Below are 22,445 nucleotides of genomic sequence, written 5' to 3'. Positions count from 1 at the left end.
CATCTTCATTGAGGCAAGTTGTAAAATAAAAAGTCCCACTGAACTACTCAAACAGCCGCAATCACTTCCATTCAGTGGATGTGTTTCTCTAGATGTTGTTCCTTTTATGATTTAAGGCAAAAATATTTCTACTTGTAATAAGTTTCAAGTTCATTAACACAGATGAGAACTACTACCAAATGAACATTTGCCAAGTATTGAGGGACACACATGAGAAACAGTTAAAGAAAAACTGGAGATTACAGACTTCCCTGGTTGACAAGTCAGATTTATTCCATAGAACCCGTTTCTTCATAGTAGAAGTAAAGATCACAAAACCTCTCATTGCATGCAGAAAATGTCCCCTTCAGTAGCAAGATGCCACACGCATTAGAAACACCCTAATCTAAGTGACAACAAGGGCTGATCTACAAATAAGTGTTTCTATTATGACATGTACATCACAAGCATATTAGTAAGACCTTAAAGCAAATTGCCACAGAGGTCTTTTAAAGCAATCGCAATCATCTGTTAAAAAAAAAAAAAAAACAGCAAGAGTTCTTGCTTTTCTCCAAGGAAAGAGTAAAACATTAGCCATTAGTCATCAGTACTTTTCAAGGTATTCAAAAAATAACATTGAACATGATATCAAGGAAAACTCCCTTCAATAGGGATTGACTAGAGGCACACGTTTAAAGTAGCATACACTATCAAAGCTCCATCCAACAGGGAACAAAATAGTGTTGATCTGAATTTACATTAGTGGCTGATGCTTAGAATATTGAGGACAGAGTCCATGGTTTTAATTTATCCCTGAATTTCATATGCAAAACTTCTCCACATTAATGTCATTATGACAGTTCATTTTCTAAAATTTTCAAAACGGTACAAAAGAGGACCTAGACTGATCAAAATTACACTTGGCTTAATTATTTTCCATCTTATATCAATATAATTCAGTACATTGTGTGTTGTGGCTGTGAAGAGGCACAGGTATTGATTCTGAATAATTGTGAAAATCTGATGCAATCATAGAAAAGTTAGAAGCAGGAGCAACATTGTGGGAGTCAACACCAGGGAAAAAGATGGCTCAATTCTGATAGACTAATCTCTGGTTATGGCCAAATTCATGTACTCAGGGAAAAAATGATACTTATTAATTCCAGAGCATCTATTGAGTAGTAGTAGGTTGGAGGGGAAAGAGCATAAAAGGACTCCATTCATCTACTTGACAGCATAACTTAGCAAAAATATTCCCTGGCCAGTCTTCCTAGTCCAGAACCACTTACCAGAATATTTGCTTTTTAATAATCCCATCTCTGTCTTCAGAAATTTTAAAAATTTATGAGAGGCTGGTATCCAGCATCCTTTTCTGCTTTGCCCATTTCACTCTAGTCTCTCACAAATTGATTCAATGTGGATTTTAATTTATTATGTCAAACACAGATGCTGGCATAGTCTTTCCATTCTTTCCATATTCTCCATTTCCTTTATTTTCAAAGATGTACGTAGTCATAATGGTCAGGAGATTTTTTTTTCACCTTTAAAAATTTTTTTAATGTTAAGGTTTACAAATTTTATGTATTTCATATATACAGATGCAGGAAATAGTGATACTTCCCAACCTACCTTCCCTACAGTGGGGATGGAAGAGCAAAGTCCCTTTCCACATACAGGCTCAGTGCAGACATGTCTAAGCACTTTAGGATTAGTGGATTCTGTAACATGCTGGTTTTCACCCAAAGACACCTCTTGTTAACTCATTGAAATGCCTCATTAGGTCCTTAAAGATTTGCTTTCTGCAAACAAAAGGCGTAGTCATATAACCCAGAGGCTCTGTGACTATTGGGCAAAGCATTCATATTTGTGGAAATAGGAGTTATTTTGAGAAGATCAGTTAGTCAGACCCATACAGGTCTTCCATTCCACAATTCTGTCACTTTATTTCCAAATCATCCCAGTGAGTTTCTCAAGTATGATAAATGGAATTGCATTCCTCTCCTCACTCATACACATTTGAAGCTCCAATATCCAGTACTTCAAATGTAACTATACTTATTAGGCTATTTGCAAAACTGTATATTTAAAATTGGCTCATTATGGAAGGTCATAATGCAATTGTAGTGCTCTTTAAAGAAGGAGAATATAAGGACACAGAAGTGGCAGGAAGGTTTGTGCACTGATGAAAAGCCAGGTGAGCATACAGTGAGGAGGCAATCATCTGTGAAGCAGGCAGAAAGGCCCAGAAGAAATACCTGCCTTGATTTACTCTTTGTGGTCTGTCCTCCAGAACTGTGAGGAAATAACTGTTGTTAGTCAGTTGTCTGTGGAATTCTATGTTGGCTTCCCTAGCAACTCATAAGGAAATTTTCTCTCTCGAAACAAATTTCCCATTTGGTCTAGGAAACTTTCAGAATGTGCCCCCACAGATCACTATAATGATTATGTTATTTAAACAATTATTTGAGAGGCAGAATTGAGCCAGCACTGTGGTGTAGCAGGTGAAGCCACAGCCTGCAGTGCCGGCATCCCATATGGACACTGGTTCAAGTCCTGGCTGCTCTACTTCTGATGTAGCTCTTTGCTATGGCCTGGGAAAGCAGTAGAAGATGGCCCAAGTCCTTGGAACCCTGCACCTGCATGGGAGACTTTGAAGCAGATCCTGGCTTCTGGCTTCAAATAGGTGCAGCTCTGGCCATTGAGGCCAATTGGGGAGTGAACTAGTGGACAGAAGACCTCCCTCCCCTTCCCCCCTCCTCTCCTGCCCCCTCCCCCACATTCTCTCCCCCCTCCCTCCTTCTCCCCCCTCTTCTCCCCCTCCCCCTGTGTGTGTATAATTCTGACTTTCAAATAAATAATCTTTTTTAAAAAAAGGCAGAATCACAGACAATGAAGGACAGACAATGGGAGATTTTCTATTCTACAGCTCATTCCCCAAATGGCTGCAATAGCCCTGGCTGGCTGAGATTGACGCCAGGAGTCGGGAGCGTCATTCAGGTCTCCCATATGGGTGTCAGTGGTCCATATATTGTGCCATCTGTTGCTGTGTCCCAGCATATTCGCATTGAGCTGTTTGAGATACAGAGCAGGGGCCTGCACTGTGGTGGAGCGGGTAAAGCTGCTGCACGTAGTGCCAACTTCCCATATGGGTGCCAGTTGTGTCCCAGTTGCCCCTCTTTCAATCCAGCTCTCTGCTATGGCCTGAGAATGCAGTGCAAAATGGCCCAAGTCCTTGGGCCCCTGCACCCACATCCAGAAGAGGCTCCTGGCTCCTGGCTCCTGATCAGCCCAGCTCTGGCCATTGCAGCTATCTGGGGAGAGAACCAGTGGATGGAAGGCTTCTCTCTCATTCTCTTTCTCTCATTCTCTCATTCTCTCATTCTCTCTCTCTCTCTCCCTCCCTCCCTCCCTCCCTCCATCTGACTCTGCCTTTCAAATAAAATAAATCTTTATTAAAAAAAGAAAAAGAGCAGCTGGGACTCTGACTAGTGCTCATATGTGATGTTGGTGTGGGCTTAGATGGCTGTTCCGTTATGTCAGCCCATCACTGAAATACTTTTTATCTCAGAAGGCAAATCCTTGGAAATTCCTAGGAAGAAGTACTTCCATGTTTATGACCTCAACACTTGTGTGACTCATATTATGTTGCAGGTGCTGCTGCAAGTGTTTTATAAGTATTGACACATTTATCTTCACATCATTGAGGAAGGTACAGTTATCCTCTTTGTCCATAAGTGGAAGCAGAAGCCAGCAAGGGTTAAAGATTGTATCCCAGGTTCCAGGGCTACTCCACAGTGGAAATTCCACCACAAAAGAGAGACAGGGACAATACCTCCCCCTTGCGGTGTGGATTGTCTCACAGTGTGCCTGGCATGTACAGAGCAAGGGCCAATGAGACCAGAAACTCTGGCAATGTGGTTATTATTATTGGTATCTGAGGCTGAATATCTGATGAAGGACCCCTGAGATTGTCATATGCCATCTCTATAAATAATAGAAAACGGCAATACATTGATAAATGAATTGATGAAAACCAGTGTGTTTAATGTATTATGCATCAACTCCCATGGAAATATGTACACCTAGATGTAAATAATTTTTTACAGTATATGGGTATATTTTCTTTGTAAGTCTGGAAGTGATGTTTTTTATTCACATCTCAATACATTGCAAATATATCCTGAATACCAGGTTAGAAGAAAATATAAAAGTCAAATCCTCAAGTGGGTTTGGCTCAATTTTCATGTAAGTTTTTGTAGATTTGTTTTCTTTATTGTTTCTATTGTACATACAGGAATTTCAAAATGTTTTTCCTCTTGAAAGTACATGTGGACACAAGAATATTTACTGTCTTGCTGTCACTCCTACTACCTCCTTAAATATGTAGGGAGTAGTACAGTATCATGCATATCTTTCTCTGTCTTGTATCAAACATATCGTGTCTCATAATCAAAGGAAACATTAAGAGGCACAAAGAATACTGGAAGAAACAATGAAAAATTCCAGATCGAAGAAAGACAAGAGTCTATGCCTCCAAGAAGCACAAAAACTCTATGGCAAGATAAACTCAAAGACATCCACACTGAGACATTTTATATTCAAGTTGTAAAAGTTCAAAGTTTGGGACAGGTATCTGGGCGTCTTATTAGGATGCCAGCTAGGACACCCCCACCCCATATCAGAGTACCTGTGTTCAAGTCCCAGCTCTGCTTCCTGATACTTTGGCTCAAGATTTTTCTGTGTTTAGTAACTGACCTAGGTAACAAAATTTTTAATCATTTATGTCATTTGGAATTCGGTGATTTAAAGCAATTTTTTCCCTCAGCTTCTGCTCTGATGAAGCTTTGTGATATTCACTTTGAGATAAACCTTCAGGGCTTTCCTTACAAAGACACTGGAGACACAGCGACGGGGTTTTATATCCACTCCACCTCCAGTCTTTTAAACTGCTTAAAGAAAGTGAAAGCATTGGAGTAATGACTTAGAGCCCCCAAATAATGCATGCTGTGAAGGTGTAGCTACTTAATCATGAGGAAACCCAGGCCAGATCTGCCGTGGGTATATTTTGACTGCCTTTCTTCAGGCTCTGCAATTTGTCTCTAATATTTGTTAGACGTGTTTCATATATTAATGGCAACCCACTCAGCTGGTGAGTGTAGAGTTGTTTGGATCCCTACAAATTGAAGAGGGTGTTTTGCTTCAGTGTATTGTTTGATTCAATGTGATTACTGTACTTTTATTTCTGAATCTTATAAATTCACCAATTTTTGAAACTTCAACACCAGCTAGTAGTTTCCCCTGAAACCTACATCTTTCCATATCCACACTTAACTTGATTTAGATTTTTTTCCTTTTTGTGATAATTTAAGAAAATAACTCTAAGTTGCAGTATTACCACACTGTGTATCACTGGGACACTCATCGTATGCTTTGTACAACAATTAAATTGTCTATATTCTGTTTGAATAGACAAGTAACATGCTTGGATAATGCACCGAAGTCAATTTTTTTTTTTTTTTTGACAGAGTGGACAGTGAGAGAGAGAGAGAAAGAGAGAAAGGTCTTCCTTTTCCATTGGTTCACCCTCCAATGGCCACTGCGGCCGGCGCACCGCGCTGATCCAATGTCAGGAGCCAGGTGCTTCTCCTGGTCTCCCATGGGGTACAGGGCCCAAGCACTTGAGCCATCCTCCACTGCACTCCCTGGCCATAGCAGAGAGGTGGCCTGGAAGAGGGGCAACCGGGACAGAATCCGGTGCCCCGACCGGGACTAGAACCCGGTGTGCCGGCGCCACATGTGGAGGATTAGCCTATTGAGCTGCGGCGCCAGCCACAAAGTCAGTTTTATAGCAGTTTTAAATGCTAACATCCAGATCCACACAGATTATTTTCAGCATGTTTCAATTTCTCATTCTGTAACACTGAGTAATTTTATGGAATTACTCTTTGTCAACAATACATTTTCCAAATCTTACCTGAAAGTTGTTTCCTTCAGAAATATTTGATTTATCTACTAATTTAAAAGACACAAGTATATTTATCTTATCTCTGAAATTAGTGTGAGGAAAAAATATATAAGTGTAGTAACCTAAAATTGTTAATGTTCAAAATTTTGTTACTTTGAAGTGATTGACAAAGTAATGGACATCTCTTAATTTATCTTTCAGTTAAGGATGCATATTATAAAAATATACAGAGATATTTTTAAGTCATCTTTTTAAATGTAATTATCCTTTATATAAATGTTGTCAGAATAATGACTGATTAAACTGAAATTGATCTTTTCAGAATTTTACATATTTCTTATGCATATATGTGATATTACTTGTTTGACAAATAAACCTGTTAGCAATTTTGGGGAATGTATTCCAAAAGACTAAAATGTATGCTTGTTTTAATAATAATAATTCTGATATAATAGCTGTTTCCATAACTAAGTATTCCAAAGCAGTCTTGTTTGTGAAAGACCCTAAATTGCATGACCAGCAATTTTCCCAACATTTGGCTTCATTTTTATAAAAGTCATTTTTCTTCTATAGGACATGCATTAGAAGTTCCATTTTTTGAATAAGGTGTGCTCCTTTTAGGTTTTTTATTAGATTTATTTATTTATTTGAAAGGCAGAGTTAGAGACAGAGAGGGCGGGGGATCTTCTAACCACTGATTCACTCCCCAAATAGCCACAGTGTCTGGGCAGGGCCAAGCCAAAACCAGGACCCAGGAGGTTTATCCAGGTCGCCCACGTGGGTGCAGGGGCCCAAGCTCTTTGAGCATCTTCTGTTGCTTGCCCAGGCACATTAGCAGGGAACTGGATTAGAAGTGGAGCAGGCAGAACTTGAACTGGTGCCCATTTGCCATACCAATGCTGTGCTACAGGTGATGGCTTAACCGGCTACGCCAGTGCTGTCCCCCTTTTAGGAATATTTTGTCTTTGACAGCAGTTATCTGTAAGCTAATTACAAATAGAGTTGCTTTAAGGGATTTTATAAATCGATGCAATAATTTTAGATTAGGAAAATCTCTTTCAAAGTTACTTCAAAAGCTTAATATAATTTTGAAATCAAATTGTTGGTTAATTTTCATGCAAAAACTAAATTGCAGTTCATTGCTGGCTGTTTCATGGTATACAATTCAGTGAATTTTTTATTACCCATATTGTGCGTGGGTTTCTAGATATTTCACACCAGAATGAACTTACCTAATCATTGCATTGTCCACAATCTTTACAAGTTCCTCATACACAATACCTGCAGGTCCAAAAGCATGAGAAAACATGGAGGCTGTCACCAATAGTCATCTTGTCTGGCCTTCCCTTAAATTCTAGACATATCTCAGGGATAACTGGAGAAGTGTCTAACTCCTCAGCTTACATGAATCAGGAGGCTGTTACATTTACCCCACTTGATGTTTGGGACAGGAGGGTGTTTCTGGCAGATAAAAGAAGTGGAGGTTCCCTGCACAAGGCAAGGAGTGAAGCTTCCCACCAGTATTTGGTGAGGAGTCTCTTAAGAATTCCTTTCTTCTGGAATGGCATATGTACTTACCAGGCTGTGGACAAAATTTTGTTTTGTTAAATTTTTTTTAATTTTTATTTTATTTTTGAACAGGCAGAGTGGACACAGAGAGAGACAGAGAAAGGTCTTCCTTCCATTGGTTCACCCCCCAACGGCCGCCGCAGCCGGTGCACTGCACTGATCCAAAGCCAGGAGCCAGGTGCCTCTCCTGGTCTCCCATGCGGGTGCAGGGCCCAAGCACTTGGGCCATCCTCCACTGCACTCCCGGGCCATAGCAGAGAGGTGGCCTGGAAGAGGGGCAACCAGTACAGAATCTGGCGCCCCGACCGGGACTAGAACCCGGTGTGCCAGCGCCGCAGGCACAGGATTAGCCTAGTGAGCCGCAGCGCTGGCCTGTGAACAAATTTTTGGCTGGGTGTTCAAGTGGACTCCCAGGAGGTCTGGGAGTGACTCTGAAGCTCATGTCATGAAATAAGAATCACATGTTTTCCTAATAAACCTTTTCAGCCTCATGTGGTTGATTTTGGAATATGAGTCCTTTGGGATCTCCTTATGAGGGCTGGGGCCTAAAGCTACAGGGGTGTGAGGAGCTGTAGTGGGAATGGAATGGTCTGGCTGGGGAGTACAGGAGGATAGAAGGAGTAGAAGCATTGAAAGGTGATGCATGGGACTTTTAATGGAAGTGAAAGGAAGGCTAAAGGTGCTAAAATTATGAGGAGGGACAGGGTGGGTGATGGGAAGGGTGAGGTTTCACTTGTGCCAGTAGAGTGAGCTTTCAAATTCCCCACTGAATTTCCAAGTCATCCTTTGCCAAATATTGCCAGTTTTGGAGCCAAAGCACTTTATAGGGGCTGTTGTGGAAGAACATATACTGACCTTGAGTGAGAGAACAGGAGGTGACACAGTTACCTGTAGGATGAGAAGGATGAAGTATAACAGGCAGCTAGAGTGGAATGAGTCACTGCCAAGCACAGATATTGTCTGGTACTGAGAGGGTCCCTGACAGTCTCTGTTGGAGAGCTGAAGAATGTCACGTGGAACCTGGATATGGGTCTGGGAAAAGATAGCATTTGTTCCAGTAGGCTTGGTGGCCTAACATAGGATGTGTACTGAGGACTGGTCTGTGTGTGCCTGAGGAGGTGTATTCTTTGCACTGGGTAGAACATGGTGCTTATTTCTGTTCCATTTTGTCTAAAGAGTAGTCCAAGTCCAATATTTCTAACTGCTTTTGAGTCTTGACTATCTGTCCTATGTTCAATGTGGTATGTGAGAATCCCCTGCTACTAATGTTGCTGTTTGTTTCAACTCTATATTCTTTAGGTATTTGCCTCATATATTCAGGGATATGTATTTAGAATTTTTTATATTCTCTTGATGAATTGATTGTTTATCATCCTTCAGTAGCCTTCTTAGTGTCTTTTAGTTGTTTTTGATTTAAGCTCCAATCATTTTCTATCTTGTTTGATAAAGATAAACCCACATGTGTTGTTTGAACTTATGATATGTGATTATTCTCCATTTCTTCATGTTTAATCTGTATGTTTTTCTAATTTTGCAAGCAACACAGAAAGTAATGATCCATTTAGTCCAATCAGTCCCTTCATGCATTTTCATTCAACATATTTATACAGTGTTCTTTGACGCAAGTTCTTTTTAAAAAATTTTTAGAGTTCAGATTTCATGTATTTCATAGGTACAATTCTAAGAGGATAATCATACTTCCCTCCCTCTGTCAATCTTCCTCTTTTTTTTTAAATTTTTTCAAAAAAAATACCAGCCTATAATCAGACTTAATGTACCACTAACCAAAATATGCAACAAGTAAAAAGTAGAAAGACTACAGTTCTACAGGAGTATTAACAAGGGCTAAAAAACAACATTGAAATCAAATGATGACAATTTCATCCAATAAAATTTTTTTATTCTATATTAATGACTACATACAAAAGAAAACATAGGGTATTTGCCTTTTAGGAACTGGATTATTTCACTCTGTATGAGGGTTTCCAGTTCAATTCACTTTGTTAAAAATGATAGGATTTCATCCTTTTATAGCTGAGTAGTATTCTTATGTGTGTGTGTATGTGTATTTATATATCACATTTGCTTTATCCAGTCATTAGTTTATGGACATCTGAGTTGATTCCATATCTTAGGAGTTGGGAATTGCACTCCAGTTAGCAGGGGGTACAAATAACTTTTTTTTAAAGATTTATTTATTTATTTTATTTACTTGAAAGAGTTAAGAGAGGTAGAGAGAGAGAGGTCTTCCTTGTGCTGGTTCACTTGACAGATGGCCACCAACAGTGAGAGCTGCATTGATCTGAAGCCAGGAGCTTCCTTCCAGGTCTCCCATGTGGGTGGGTGCAGGGCCCAAGCACTTGGGCCATCTTCTACTACTTTCCCAGGCCACAGCAGAGAGCCGGATCAGAAGAGGAGCAGCTGGGCCAGAACGGTACCCAATGGGATGCCGGCGCTTCAGGCCAGGGCTTTAATGCACTGTGCCACAACAACGGCCCCAACAAATAACTTTCTTTTTTTTTTTTTTTTTTTTTTTTGACAGGCAGAGTGGACAGTGAGAGAGAGAGACAGAGAAAGGTCTTCCTTTTTGCCGTTGGTTCACCCTCCAATGGCCGCTGTGGCCAGCATGCTGCAGCCGGCGCACCATGCTGATCCGATGGCAGGAGCCAGGTACTTCTCCTGGTTTCCCATGGGGTGCAGGGCCCAAGCACTTGGGCCATCCTCCACTGCACTCCCTGGCCACAGCAGAGAGCAGGCTTGGAAGAGGGGCAACCGGGACAGAATCCGGCGCCCTGACCGGGGCTAGAACCCGGGGTGCCGGTGCCGCAAGGCGGAGGATTAGCCTAGTGAGCTGCGGCGCTCGCCCCAACAAATAACTTTCATAAACTGATTTCATTTCAGTTGAGTAAATTTCCAGGAGTGGGATGGCTGCATCACATGGTTGATATATTTTCATATTTCTGAGGAATCCTGATATTGTTTTCAATAATGGTTGTATTAGTTTATATTCACACCAACAATGTTTTCCTATCATCAGCATTTATTTTATCTTTTATTTTTTGATTTTTAGATAGTAGACATTCTAACTGGGGTGAGGAGCATTTTTCTGATGACTGATCCTGAATATTTGTTCATGTGTCAGTTAGCCATTTGAATTTTATCCTTTAAAAATGCCTGTTCATATTGGGATTACATCAAATTGAGAAGATTCTGTACTGCAAAAGAAACAGGAAAGTGAAGAGGCAACCAACAGAATGGGAAAAATATTTGCAAATTATGCAACAAATAAAGGATTAATAACCAGAATCTACAGAGAGATCAAGAAACTCCACAACCACAAAACAACTCAAGAGATGGGCCAAGGACCTCAATAGACATTTTTTTTTTTCAATAGACATTTTTCAAAAGAGGAAATCCAAATGTCCAACAGACAAATGAAATAAATGTTCAGTATCACCAGCAATCAGGGAAATGCATATCAAAACCACAATGAGGTTTCACCTCACCCTGGTTAGAATGGCTCACATACAGAAATCTACCAACAACAGATGCTGGTGAGGATGTTGGGTAACAGGGACACATTGTTGGTGGGAATGCAAACTGGTAAAGCCACTATGGAAGTCAGTTTGGAGATTCCTTAGAAACCTGAATATAGCCCTACCATACAACCCAGCTACCCTACTCCTTGGAATTTACCCAAATGAAAATAAATGGGCAAATAAAAGAGCTGTCTGCACCTTAATGCTTATTGCAGCTCAATTCACACTAGCTAAGACATGGGATCAACCTAAATGCCCATCAACAGTAGACTGGATAAAGAAATTATGGGATATGTACTCTATAGAATACTATACAGCAGTAAAAAAAAAATGAAATCCGGTCATTTGCAACAAAATGGAGGAATCTGGAAAACATCATGCTGAGTGATGCCCTTAAGGCGTTTGGATCTGGCTAAAAGGCCCATGAGAGTTTCTCTGGCATGGAAAGCCAAGACACTGTGGCAAAAAAAAAAAAAAAAAAAAAAAAAAAAAAAAAAAAAAAAAAAAAAAACCTAAATGAAAGATCTCTGTGAGTGAGATTCCAGGGGAAAGAATGGACCATCAGAGAAGGAGGTATCTTTCTCTGAAGGGAGGAGAGAACTTCCACTTTGACTATGGCCTTGTCTGAAAAAGAGAGGAGTTGGTGAACTCAAGAGGCTTCCATAGTCTTGGCAGCTCATGACAAGAGCCTTGGGTGATTACTGATGTTATAAATAAAAGTGTTAATTATTAAATCAACAACAGGAGTCACTGGGCATCTGCTCCCCGTATAGGATCTCTGTCCTTAATGTCTTGTACTATGTGAATTAGCGGTATAACTAGTCCTCAAACAGTACTGTATACTTTGTGTTTCTGTGTGGGTGTAAACTGTTGAAATCTTCACTTAGTATATACTAAGTTGATCTTCTGTGTATAAAGACAATTGAAAATGAATCTTGATGAAGAATGGGTTGGGGGAGGGAGTTGGAGATGGAATGGTTGCGGGTGGGAGGAAAGTTATAGGGGGAAAAAGCCACTCTAATGCGAAAGTTGTACTTTGGAAATTTATATTTATTAAATAAAAGTTAAAAATCCTTGTTCATTCCTTTGCCCCTTTCTTAACTGGATTGTGTGTTGTGGGATTTCTTGAGCTCTTTATGGATCCTGTTAAAAATCCTTCAGTTGTTGCACAGTTAGCAAATATTTTCCCATTCTGTATGTTGCCTCTTTACTTTTAGTGTTATCTTTGTAGTGCAGCAGGAAACTCATAGAATGTTCCATCATTCCTTATGTCCTTTCTTTTCCAGCACTATGTTATTTAAATTACCATAGCTTTGTAATATGTTTTAAATTCAGGTATTTGATACTTGCTGCTTGAGTGTTCCCCTCAACCCTTAAGAGCCCTTTGGATTATCTGGATCTTTTGTGATCCCATATGAATTTTGGATCATTTTTTTAATTCTCTAATAATGCCCTTGATATTTTGATAGGGATTGTGTTGACTGTACAGACTGCTTTAGGTAGTATAAGTATTTTAATGATATTGGCTTTTCTAATTCATGAGCATAGAGTAATTTTCTATTTTTTTGTTGGCTTGTTGATTGCTTTTATCAATGTTTTATAATTTTCATTGAAGAGATCTTTCTCTTGGTTAAATTTATTAATTATTTTATTTTGTGGGGACATTGTGAATGATATGTCTTTGATTTCTCTTCTAATACATCCATAATTACTGTATAAAAAAAAAACTACTTTCTTTCTCCTCTCTAAATGGTCTTACTAAAACTTCTGGTACTATATTGAATAAAAGTGATGTAAGAGGATATTCTTGTGTTCTTCCAGATCTGATGAGAAGTGCTTTAAGCTTTTCCTCTTTCAGTATGATATTGTCTGTTGGTCTGTCATATAAAGCTTTCACATTTCTTAGTTATGTTCTTTCTATACACAGTTTGTAGATTTGAATATGGTAATATGTTGAATATTACCAAATATTTTCTTTGCTTGTATTGAGATGACCATATGGTTTTTGTTCTTCATTTTGTTCATGTGATTTATGATTTTTATTATTTGCATTTGTTGAACCATACTTGTGAGTCTGGGATCAATCCAACTTGATTGTGATATATGATATTTTGGATGTTTTTTGATTCAGTTTGCGAGTATTTTGTTGTGAATCTTGGCATCTTTGTTCCTCAAGGTTACAGGTCTGTAGTCTTCATTTTGTGGTGTGTTTGATTTTGGTATCAGTGTTCCTGGCCTCATAAAAGGAGTTTGGCAGAGTTCCATCATGTTCAGTATTTTGGAATAGTTTGAATACTACTGGAGTAAGTTCCTCTTGAAATGTTTTGTAGAATATGGTAGTAAATCCATAATGTGCCTGACTTTTACTTGCAGGAGACATTTCATTACTGTTTCAATCTTGTTCCTTTTTTTTATTTAGGTCATTCTTCTCATGTGACTTTTTAAATTAAAAATTCATTTGTTTGAGAGGTAGAGTTAGAGAGAGGGAGAGGTGGAGGGAGAGGGAGAGAGGGAGAGGGAGAATTAGAGAAAGAGAGGGAGAAATAGAGGGAGACATATCAGGCCAGAGCTTGCCTGATCTGAAGCCAGGAGCTAGAAATTTCTTCCAGGTCTCCCACATGGGTGGAAGGGCCCGAGCACTTGGATCGTCTTCAACTGCTTTCCCAGACCATCAACAGGGAGGTGGATCAGAAGTGGAGCAGTTGGGATCTGAACCAGTGCCCATATGGAATGCCACCATTGCAGGCAGAGGCTTAACCTACCTTATCACAATGCTGGCCCCCAACTTGTTGCTTTTTATGGGTTTGTTTAGATCATCTGTATATTCTTGATTTAATCTTGATGGGCTATAAGTATAAAGTAATTTATCCATTTATTCAAGGATTTCCGGTTTATTAGCACATGGATTTTCTTAAGATCCTTTGTTTTTCGGTGATGTCAATTGCAGTGTCTCCCTTTTCCTCTTTTCCCTCTTTTCTTTTTAGTCTGGATAAAGGAGTATCTGTAACATCCATTGTCTTAAAACCAGCTTTTTTTTTTTTTTAGTTTCAATTTCATTTGCTTCTGCTTTGATCTTTATTATTTATCACCTTCCGCTGACCTGCACTTTGGTTTCCTGTTGTTTTTCTAAGTCTTTGAGGATGTGTCATTCGATCTGCTTTGGCTGTGTCTCACATGTATTGATATGATGTATTTTTATTTTATTTCAACAAAGTTTATGATTTCCTTTTTACTTTCTTTGGTAACCCATTGACCGGTAGCATGTTGTTTAATTTCCCCATATTTATGAATGTTCTATTCTTTTTCTTGTTGATTTCTAGTTTTATTTCTTTGTTATCTGAGAACATACACGGTATGATTCAGTTTTATTTAAGTTTACAGAGACTTGATTTGTAGCCTGATATATTGTCTATCCTGAAAAATGTTCATGTGTTGATGAGAAGAATGTATATACTGTAGCTGTTGGTGAGATAGCCTGTAATGTCTGTTCAGCTCATTTACTTGATAGTATGTTTCAATGCTGATGTGTCTTTACTGATTTTCTGCCTGTTTGATCCATACTTTGATGAGAGTGGGGTGTTGAATTCACCCAGTATGACTGTATTGGTGACTATCTCCCCCTTTAAGTTCAAACAGTATTTGATGCATATATCTGAGTGGTCATGTGTTGGGCATATATACATTTAGGAGAGTATATCTTCTTAATGAGTTGAAACTTTTATCAAATTTTATTGTCCTTTTGCTCTTTTTATTTTTTCTCTTTTTTAGTATTAATACTTAATTTTATTTAAGGTATACAAATTCATGTATTTCATATATACAGACTCAGGAACATAGTGCTACTTTCCACCCTACCCTCCTCCTTGCTGTTCTTCCAATGTGAGCTGAAATAAACACAAGGGTCCAGATCACTCTTACATATGCTGATTTCATTTTGTTTGAATAAATTCCCAGGAGTGGTAAGGCTGGATCATATGGTATTTCTATATTCCCATTCTGAGTCATTGAAGAGAATTGCTCCAGGGATTGATTTTAGCTACTTTGTCAAAGATTAGATGTTTGTAGATATGCAGATTGATTTTTTGGGTTTCTATTCTGTTTTATTGGTCTACACATTTATTTTGTCAGTTCCTGGTTGTTTTGATTATAGGTGCCATGTAGTTTGTCTTGATATTGTGATGCCTCAGGCTTTGCTTTTGTTGTATAATATTGCTTTTAACTATTTGGGTATCTTGTGTTTCCACATGAATTTTAGAATAATTTTTCTAGACTTGAGAAGAATGTGGCTGGTTTTTTGATTGGAATCACATTGGATCTGTAAATTGCTTTTGGTAGTATGGACATTTTGATGATATTCTTCCAATCCATGAACATGGAAAATTTTTCCATTTTTTATGTCTTTTATTTCCTTATTTTGTAGCTTTTATCATAGAGATATTTGACATCTTTGGTTAATTTATTCCATGTTTAATTTCTTGTAGCTATTGTGGATTGGGTTAAACTTAGAAGTTCTTTCTCAACTTGGCAACATCTGTGTATGCAAGGGCTATTGAGTTTTGTGTGTTAATCTTATATCCTGCCAATTAACCAATATTGATTTCCAGTATTCTCTTAGTGAAGTATTTTTGTTCCTTTATATATCAAATCATGCCCTCTGTGAATAAAATTAGTTTCACATCCTCCTTTCCAAGTTGTATTTCTTTGAGTTTTTTCCCCTGGCCTAATGACTCTGGCTAAAACTTCCAGGACTATACTGCATAACAGTGGTGAGAGTGGGCATCTTTGTCTGGTTCTGGATCATATTGGGAGTTCTTCCAACTTTTCCCCATTCAATAAGGTGCTGGCTGTAGATTTGTCATAAATCATCTTGATTGTATTGAGGGATGTGCCTTCTGTATCCAATTTCCTTTAAGTTTTCATCATGAAAAGATGTTGTATTTTATCAGATACTTTCTTGGCATCTTTTAAAATCATATGTTTTTTTTTTCAATTTGTTAATTTTATTGATTTGCAAATGTTGTACTATCCCTGCACACCACGAAGAAATTCTACTTGGTTCAGGTGAATGATCTTTCTGATGTGTTATTGGACTTGATTAGCTAGTATTTTATTGATAATTTTTGCATCTATGTTCATTAGGGATATTTGTTTATAGTTCCCTTTCTCTGTTGTATCTTTTTATGGTTTAGGAAGTAAGGTGATACTGACATCATAGAAGCAGTTCCTGAGGATTCTCTCCCTTTCAATTGTTTTGAATGGCTTGAGAATTGGAATTAGTTCTTTAAATATCTGGCAGAAATCAGCAGTAAAGCCATCCAGTTGTGTGCTTTTCTTTTTTTTAATATTTTATTTATTTGAGAGGTACATTTACACACAGTGAGAGGGAGAGACAGAGAGAAAGGTCTTCCATTGGTTCACTCCCCAAATGGCCACAATGGCCAGAGCTGTGCCAATCTGAAGCCAGCAGCCAGGTGCTTCTTCCTGGTCTCCCATGTGGGTGCAGGGGCCCAAGCACCTGGGCCATCTTCTGCATTCCCAGGCCACAGAAGAGAGCTGGACTGGAAGAAGAGCAGCTGGGACTGGAACCGGCGCCTGTATGGGATGCCAGCACCACAGGTGGAGGATTAACCTGTGTCACAGTGCTAGACCCAGTCCTGCACTTTTCTTAATTGAGAGGTTATTCATTACTGATTCAATCTCTTATCTAGGTTTTCTATGTAGTCATGACTCTATTTTGGTAGCTTGTATATACCTAGGAATCTACCCATTTCTTCTGGATTTATCAATGTGCTGGCATACAGCTCTTTGTAGTAATTCCTGATAATTCTTTTTATTTTTTTAGTTTCTGTTATATTTCATTTTACATCTCTCATTTTATTGATTTGGGTCTTCCTTTTTTGGTTAGTTGGGCCAATGGTGTATCAGTTCTCTTTATTTTTTTCCCCCCAAATCCAGCTCTGCTTTTCACTGGTCTCTTGTATTTTTTGTTTCAATTTTTTAATTTATTTTTTAATTTTAATTATTTCTATTCTCTTTTTAATTCTGCATTTGGTTTGTTGTTATTTTTCTAAGTCTTTGAGATGCATTGATAGCTCATGTATTTGTTGCTTTTCCAGTTTCTTGATGTGGGCACTAAGTGTTATAAACTTCACTATTAACACCTTTGCTTTATCACATAAGTCTTTTGTTCCAGTTACTTGTGTTGCTGTTTTGATTGCTCTTTTGTAAATTCACTGAGACTTGATTCATAGCCTAATCTATTTCCTATCCAATAAAATTTTCATCTGTTGATGAGAAGAATGTGTATTCTGTAGCTGTTGGGTGAAATGTTCTGTAACGTCTGTTAGGTTCAATTGCTTGAGAGTATGTTCAAATGTGATGTCTCTAATTTTTTTGCCTTTTGGATCTGTGCACTGATGAGAATGGGGCACTGAATTCACCAACTGTTACTGTATAGATGTCTATCTGTCCCTTTATTTCTAACAGAACTTGCTGTATATATCTGGGTTGTCTTATGTTAGGTGCATATATTTATGATTGTTATATCTTCTTGGTGAATCAAAACTTTTATCAAATTCTCCTTTGTCTTTTTTTTTTTTTACATTTTTTTCATTTAAAGTCCTTTATCTGATGTGAGTATAGTAGTGCTGCTTATTTTGATATCCATTTGCCTGGTATATCTTCATCCAGCTCTTCACTTTTAGTCTGTGTGTTTATGACATAAGTTTCAGTAGGCAGCATATCATGCATAGGGTAGGGTCATCCATTCAGCCAAGCTAAATTTGGAAAATTTGATCTAATTGCATGTGAAGATTGTACTGATAAGAAGTAAGAACTGTAATTTATCAGTTGGATACTGATTATATCTGCTGTGCATTGAATTTCATTGTGTCTTGTTTTTATGTTTACTTCTAATCCAGGACTCTTTTCCAGAATTTTTTGTCTAGCTTATCTTGGAAAAACCTTATTTTCTCTTCCCATCTAATGGGTAGCTTCATCATATATAATATTCTTGTTTTGAAGGTTTATGTTTTGTTTTGGGTTAAGATCTTGAGTAAAGCATCCCACTCTCTTCTGGCCTATACGGTTTCTGCTGAGAAGACTGCTATTAGCTTAATGTGTCTCTCCTCTGTTGCTCTTCTGTTTAAGTTTCTTGCCTTGACCTTAACTTCTGACAATTTGACTACTGTATGCCTTGGAGAATATCTTTTATGGCTGATCCTATTTCAGGTCCTTTGAGCTTCTTTTTTTGTAAAAGCAAAATTTGTTTATTTGAGAACTATCTGCTGGTTAACTCCCCAGTGGCTGGAGATGGGCCCATCCAAAGCCAGGAACCAGGAGCTTCCTCCGGATCTCCCATGTGGGTGAAGGGGCCCAAGTACTTGGGCTATTCTCCACTGCTTTGCCAGGCCATAAACAGAGATCCAGATCAGAAGAGGAACAGCTGGACCATGAACTGGAGCCCACATGGGACACCCATGCTACAGGCAGATGCTCAGGCTGCTACACCATTGCACCAGACCCCGCTTTGTGCTTCATGCACCTGCCTATCAACATCTCTTCCAAGACCTGTGAAATTTTCAGGAGTTATTTCATTTAGTAGGTTCTCAAATCATTTTTCCTTTTTTGTTTGATTTTATTAGAATAATATGATTATTAGGTTAATAATCATATATTATTAGAATTAGATATTTACATCTAATTTATATAATATGTATAATATAAATATTATATATAATATAATTTATATTATTAGAATTAGATAATTAGAATATTAGATTAATTATTGATGTGATCATTAGAATAATAAAATAATAGTATTTATAGAATATGAATAACTGGCCATTAAATAGTATCTTATATTTTATTTACATTTGCTGCATTCTTTTCATTTTTCTAAGATTGTGTCTTTTCAAATGTCTTGTCCTCCAGGTCAAAAATTCTTTCTTACAACTGGTCTATTATACTGTTAAACTCTTAATTATATTTTTCCTTAATTTCACTGATTGAAGATTTCACCTGTAAAAGGTTCTGCTTATGTCCTATTAATGATTTCTATTCCTTAATAACATTTTCATTCAGGTCACTCATTGATTTCCCAATTTCTTTAATCTGTGTATGTGTATTATCTTACATCACAAGGAAGATCCTTACAATCATGATTTGAATTCTACTTCTGGCATTTCACTGATCTCCTTCAGTACAAGACCTATTTCTGGAGAACTGTTGAGTTCTTTTGGAGCTGTCATGCTACCTTGCTTCTTCATATTTCCTGTTCTATATATACTAGTGCCTGTGCATTTGGTGTAATAGTGCTATTTTCCTTGCGGAGTAGTTTTATTGGAAGTCAGTGTATGGTTTAGATGGAATGCACAGTATCTTTTTTTAAAAAATATTTATTTGAAAGAGTTACACAGAGAGAGGAGAGGCATAGAGAGGAGAGGCAGAGAGAGAGAGAGAGAGAGAGAGAGAGAGAGGTATGTAGGTAGGTAGGTACAGGTAGGTAGGTGGTTAGGTCGGTCGGTCTTCCACCCACTGATTCACTCCCCAGATGGCTGCAACAGCCAGAGCTGTGCGAATCCGAAGCCAGGAGCCAGGAGCTTCTGGGTCTCCCACATGGATGCAGGGGCCCAAGGACTTGGGCCATCTTCTATTGCTTTCCCAGGCCATAGCAGAGAGCTGGATTGGAAATGAAGCAGCTGGGTCTTGAACTGGTGCCCATATGGGACGCTGGTGCTTCAGGCCAGGGCTTTAACCCTTTGTGCCACAGCACTGGCCCCACACAGTATCACTTGGCTTGTTGCTTTGGTTTTAGTTCTCAGTGTGCCAAAAAGGATAGTCTAGTGTGGTTTTTTCCAGTCAGTGCCATTTATTTCTAAACATTATAGCACAGAAGTTTAGTCTGCTGCATTGGGTAGAAGTCTGGCTTTGAGATTATTGTGGATTTCCTCGAATGTGCATATTAATTCCAAAGAGTGTTCTATGTTAGTCACCCTGGGGATTGTGATAGGGTGTTGTTCAGGCTCTGAGGGAGATGAAGGTGGCTGTCCTCTTGTACCAATAAGGCTGAGTGATGCTGGGGCTTAGGGCAGCAATTGCTGTAGCTTTAGAACTGTGTGGTGTGGATGGACCCTTCTTCAGGTCCTGCTAGGAAATTGGAACTGGTGCTGTGGCTTAACACTAACAGCCTTAGTCTAGGGACTGGAAAATGCAAACTGATTCCTGCTCCAGTCCCACAGGGTGAACAAAAAGTATACAAGAGATTTTTCATTACCTGATATGGGTCTAGAGAGGTGCATTTAGGTACAAAACTTTCAGAACTCTGGACCGTAAAATTAAGTGGAATGCTTCATACCCAACAACACTAAAATGCTACCATTCTGCTCTTTTTTTTTTCATGGCCAAACACTTCAGATGTAAGGGAATTATAGTTGCTCTGGCCAGTATTTTAAAAAATCACCAGTAGACGGCCACATTTGTGATGCTACTGGTTGTACTGTTTGGTGCCTCATCAGAATCAAACATGAGCATGGATCTGAATCCAGGCTTGCCACATCCCAGTCAAATTCCTTGGTAACGTACCTGTGAAGGAAAAGGAGGATGGCCCCACTTTTTGGTGCCCACCACTCACGTGGAAATTGAGGTGGAATTCCAGGCCCCTGGCTTCTTCCAGGACCCTGGGCATTGCTCTTATTTGGGGAGTGAACCCGGAGCTAGATATTATATCTCTTTGTCTCCTTGTTTAAAGCTACCTTTCAACAAATGAATAAATAAATAAACAAATGCAAATAAAAAATAAAATAAAAATTTCACAATTAGCCTGAAATCATGAAAGGGAGGAACCCTTTTTTTATTCACCAGAGGACCTATAGGCCTACCACATTTCTCTCCTTTCATAAACTGCCAAATGTATACTCCTTGGAGTGAGTTTTCATTCAGAATTCTTTCCTCCATGATTTCCAATGACTTAACCTTACAAACATTGTAAGTTATTTGCAAATATATGCCAGTTTTTGTCACATCTTGCAGCAGATGGAATGAGTACTTAGTGGCTATACCATGCAGCTGATGGGGTGCACCTAGCCTTACGGACTGCATCTCTGGCCTGACTTCTAAGATTGTCTCTTGTATGCACCTTCATTAAGATCTAATTATCAAGTCCCAGGTGTTGAGTTTGCAGACTGCAGAATGTGCATGCATTTTCATTCTATGTGGCCTTACTGGTCAGATACGTCAATATTACCTCTACTGGATATGTAAGGTGATATAAACCATAAACTTAACCTAAGAACCCTGGGACATGCAAAGATGAAGTGCATGGTCTCTGTTAAATAATTTGTGTCAAGCTTGATCTAATTTTTTGTCACTGATATGGTTAAACATGTGTGGTATAAAATGTTTATAATTAAATGTGTTTTTTTTTTTTTACATTCTCAATGTTATAGGATATAAATATGAACTCATTGGTGGGCATTTGGTGAAGAAGCAGTTAAATCAGCTACTAGGATGCCCATAATTCAAATAGGAGTGCCTGTGTTTGAGTCTGGGCCCCACTCCTAATTCCAACTTCTTTCTGATGTGCTACCTGGGAGGCAGCAGAAGAAGGAACAAGTAGTTGGATCCTCTCTGTCCATGTGGGAGAAGCAGATTGAGTTCCTGGCTCCACAGACCTTGGCAGATTACCAGTAGTTGGGGGTTCTCTGTGTCTACCTGTGTCTGCTTCATTCACTGTCACTCAGCATGTGAAATTAAAAACTAAGTGTATAGATAAAGTTAAATTAAAACTAATAAATATAATAACACTGTTTTCATTTCCTAAATAGTTCTTTTTCTAGAACTGTCATATAGCCTTGAGTTTCTGCCTATTTTCTTCATTTCCATCTAAAGTTTTCCTTTTCTGTAGGAAAGTTACAGTGTTGAAGTCTCTCAGCTTTACTTTATCTGAGCCTGAGCAAGTCTTAAATTTTTCATGAATTTTAAGAATAGTGTTGCCAGTAGCAGGATATAAAATTAACAGCCTTTGTATGCACAGGCAATGCCACAACTGAGAAAGAACTAAGATCAATCCCATTCACAATAGCTACAAAAACAATCAAATATCTTGGAATAAACTTAACCAAGGATGTCAAAGATCTCTATGAGAATTAAAAAAATCTTAAAGAAATAGAAGAGAATACCAAAAAATGGAAAAATCTTCCATGCTTATGGATTGGAATAATCAATATCATCAAAATGTCCATTCTCCCAAAAGCATTTTATAGATTCAATATGATACTAATCAGAATACCAAAGATATTCTTCTCAGATCTAGAAAAAATGATGTTGAAATTCATGTGGAGGCACAGGAGACCTTGAATAGCTAAAGCAATCTTGTACAACTAAAAAAAGCTGGA

At 38.4% G+C, this 22,445-nt stretch overlaps 1 pseudogene; it reads right to left on the bottom strand.

The window, feature by feature from the left end:
- Window positions 1–840: 840 nt before the first annotated feature.
- Window positions 841–20,737, bottom strand: LOC127493515 (carnosine N-methyltransferase pseudogene; annotated as a pseudogene).
- Window positions 20,738–22,445: the final 1,708 nt, after the last annotated feature.

Source organism: Oryctolagus cuniculus, chromosome 7 (assembly GCF_964237555.1).
Source record: "Oryctolagus cuniculus chromosome 7, mOryCun1.1, whole genome shotgun sequence".
Lineage (NCBI taxonomy): Eukaryota > Metazoa > Chordata > Mammalia > Lagomorpha > Leporidae > Oryctolagus > Oryctolagus cuniculus.
This window is presented reverse-complemented; position numbering and strand designations above follow the sequence as displayed.